The sequence below is a fragment of the Cicer arietinum genome, chromosome 7 (genome assembly GCF_000331145.2).
Source record: "Cicer arietinum cultivar CDC Frontier isolate Library 1 chromosome 7, Cicar.CDCFrontier_v2.0, whole genome shotgun sequence".
NCBI lineage: Eukaryota > Viridiplantae > Streptophyta > Magnoliopsida > Fabales > Fabaceae > Cicer > Cicer arietinum.
This window is the reverse complement of record NC_021166.2, coordinates 59,500,037-59,504,340: the sequence shown is the minus strand read 5'-3', so window position 1 is coordinate 59,504,340 and position 4,304 is coordinate 59,500,037.

Genomic DNA, 4,304 nt, shown 5'->3' with positions numbered 1-4,304 from the left:
GGCCTGGGAGGAACATCAGGCGGGATGCACTGAATACGACCAAATTGTCGAAGACATCGCTCCGGCAAATATGGGACTGAGACTCCACCACATCGAAGATAACCAGAGAACATCGAAATATCTTCAAACGGATGATTAGCTCGATCATCATCATATGGTGTAAACACTACATCCTCAAGCAACAAACCATCAAGTCTCTGCCGATAGGTCACTAATCCACCTTCAACAGCATGTTTTGCAATCCACCTACATGCTCGTGGAAGATGTGCAGGAACCGCACCTCTATCGCCCCGCTTACAGATTCTAGGGAAGTGTTCGTAAATCCAGCACTGCAATATAAGTAACATAATACAACTTAATTTAAATACATAAGTAAAATAATACAACTTAATAAATAAAATAATTAATAAATGGATATACCTGTAAAAGGGCCATGTAACCTCCCAACTGTCGAGTGTCGTGGACAGCCTCATCTCCCATGTTGTCATAAAGGAAAACCAATGTCGCGGCAGCCCACGAATAGTATCGACAACGATCTAAATCAATAAATAAACTGATGTATTTCGCCTCCACACGCGTATGTGTTTTATCGGCGAAAATTGTGCTGCCAACTAAATGCAATAGATACGTTCTAGCCGCACACTCAAACTGGTTAGTTTGAATGAGACGACTATATAAATCACGCAACCATTGCAATCTATATTGAGCACATTTATTAAAATTAATCTCAGCTAGAGATTCATCCCATGTTGCACCTAAGTACTCATGTGCAGCTCTTGCAGCATTATTAGTGTTCATATTCACAAGTGCATTAAAAAATTTACCATGGGTGATATGTGAAGGAGAGTCGCGACGTCGTCTAAAGTAATAGTCATCTCTCTAAATGGCAAATGAAATGAGTTGGTCTCTCTGTGCCATCTTTCAACAAATGCGGAGATCAGACCAGCATCAACCATAATGAGGTAGGTCGAAGACAGAGGTAGCAGCCCAGATTCCCGAATCCAATGCTCTACAGGATGTGGCACAAGAACTTCGGAAAACTTCTTCAACTTCAATCCATGAGTAATGACTTTTAACGGTCCACAATCCTGCGAGTAATTACAAAGTAATTAATTAATTAAATAACCTTAAACAAATAATTGAATCAACTTAAACAAATAATTGAATAAATAAATTTAAATAAACAATTAATTAAATAAATAATTCAATAAATATATTTAAATAAACAATTAATTAAATCAACTTAAATAAATAATTAAATAAATAAATTTATTTAAATAACAAATTAAATAAACTTAATTAAATAATCTTAAATTAATAATTGAATAAATAAATTTAAATAAACAATAAATTAAATAAACTTAATTAAATAATCTTAAATTAATAATTGAATAAATAAATTTAAATAAACAATAAATTAAATAAACTTAATTAAATCAACTTAAACAAATAATTGAATAAATAAATTTAAATAAACAATAAATTAAATAAACTTAATTAAATAACCTTAAATTAATAATTGAATAAAAAATTTTAAATAAACAATTAATTAAATAAATAAATAAATAATTCAATAAATAAATTTAAATAAATAATTGAATAAATACATTTAAATAAACAATTAATTATATAAACTTAATTTATATAAATTGATTAAATAAATTTAACTAAAAAATTAATTAAATAAACTTAATTTAATAATTAAATATATAAATTTAAATAAACAATTAATTAAATATATTTAAATAAATAATTGAATAAATATATTTCAATAAACACTTGAATTAAATAGACTTAAAATGCCTCAAATTGAAATATACCTCTCCTTCCCATAGCCTCCGAGCCACGTGGTGCTCATACTGTGTCAACACATGTCTCAACATCGGTCCTCCGGGGAATCCAGCATCATCAGCATGTTCCATCTGAGGCTCAGGGACATCCTCCTCCAACTGAGGCTCAGGGACATCCTCCTCCAATTGAGGCTCAGGGACATCCTCCTCAATCTGAGTCTCAAGGACATCCTCCTCCATATGTGCATGTGCAGTAGACTCGACGACATCATCATGGATGTCTTGTCTTCGACGACGCTGCCTAATTGGACGATTTGCTTCGTTTCGTCGTCTATTTGATGCTGTTGGTGGAATTCTCTCTACACCATCACCTCTATCACCACCTATAATGTTGCGAATAATTTGGCCGAACGCACCTCTCATCCTAGGCACTGCAACATATAAATATATAAATATTAAGAAAAATTATAAACAATAAAAAAATAATGTAATAAAAGGATTTCAGAAACACATTTCCTTCAAGCCAAGCCTCTATTTCGACACTTTGAAGGAATTCAAAAATTTCGAAATGCATTTCGAAACTTTCCCCAGACGTTCGAAACTTTCCCTCAACTTCGAATCTTTCCATCAGATTTCAAAGGTTTCATTGCCTTGCATTTCGAAACTTTCTACATAGAAGAAACTTTCGAAAGTTTCTTGTTTCGAAGCTTTCAAAACATTCGTGGAAGCCTTTCGAACATTTCACATTCAGGTAAAGTTTCGAATGTTTCTTGTTTCGAATCTTCCAAAACTTTCGAGGGTTGCATTTCGAAACTTTCGAACACATGCAAAGTTTCGAAAATAACTTACTTTTGAGATTCGAATCTTTCAAGTTTTCGAGGATGGGTTGGATGAAATTCGGATATTTGAAAATTTCGAATGAGTTGGGTGAAAAATGAAAGTAATTTTTTTTTTGGATTTTTATAGATGAGATGAAGGGTAAAATAGTCTTTTAGTCATGACTAGGGGGGTGGCAGGTAAAATTGGGGGGGGGCCTGGTACAAAACCCTAAGCATGCAGTATATAAGCCCATAAAGACTATAGTTCATAAGAAAATTTTACCTTGTATCCCCTCCTTTATCCATGTACCTCCAAAATATAAAGAAATAAATAAAAATACCCTCATATATACATATATATATATATATATATACATATATATATATATACATATATATATATATATTCTATATAAAGTGATATTTTTTTCATTTCTTCATTTCAATATTTCTGGAAAAAAGTGAGTGTCAAAACATTAAAAGTTTTATGGTACACAATTTTAACTCCGAAAAACCTGGAAAAAATTTTCCGGTACAAAATATTACTTCCGAAAATTATTTTTGAAGTTCTCCGACCTATTGGAAAACTTATTTCAACTTTTCCAAAAAAAATATACTAACGTAGTTGTTTGATATTTTTTATAAAAATATATTTTTTAAATTAATTTTTTTGTTTTAATTTTTTATTATATTAGTATTTAATTAATTCATTTGATTTTAACTAATTTTTTTTTTCAATGGATATGGCTAGAGGTAGAGACGGCAAAGTTGTAGGAAGAATAGGTGATTTTGAATGCTATCCGAAAATGGTTCGCATCATTTTGTAGAATGCAGATTTATGATATATTAATTATTAATTAATATATTGTATTTATGGTGTATTAATTATTTAATAATATATTTATGGTGTATTAAAAAAAAGTGTGTACCGAAAAACTTGTCTATGAAGTTTTCAGAATCTATAAAGTTTTCACAAAACATATTCTGTAACAGAAATCTTTTTTTGAATTTTCCCGTGAATATTTTCTGTATCGAAAAACTTATAAAAAGTTTTTCGGAAGTTTGTATAACGGAATTCTTCTTAATAGTTTTTCGAAAGTTACCAAAAATCTTTTTTACTCACTCCAAAAATGATGAAATAGTTTCAGAAAACTTCATACACAGTTTTCCGGTACAAACCAATTTTTTAATATAACATAATTAATACACCATAAATACACCATTAAATAATTAATATATCATAAATAAATAATACACCATTAATACTTCATAATAATTAATAATTAATACACCATAAATAATATATCATAACTAATAATTAATACCTCTGGGATCATCCTCCTCCTCCTGGTCACCGCTTGACACTCCTTGTGTAGCGTTTGATCCTCTTCATGGATAGAGATATCGGGTACCGATTGACACTCCTTGTGTAGCGTTTGATCCTCTTCATGGATAGAGATATCGGGTACCGATTGACACTCCTTGTATAGTGTCTGATCCTCTTCATGGATAGAGATATCGGGTACTGTTTGATCCTCCTCGTGTAATCCTCTTCAGGGATAGAGATATGAGTATGCTCCTTCAGGTCATCATCTTCCATTATAAATTGTCGTCTTCTACGCGATACTGTTGAATGAACCTTTTTCAGAGTAGCATCCATAGACGATGAACTCTTTTCAGAGTAGCATTCATAGAC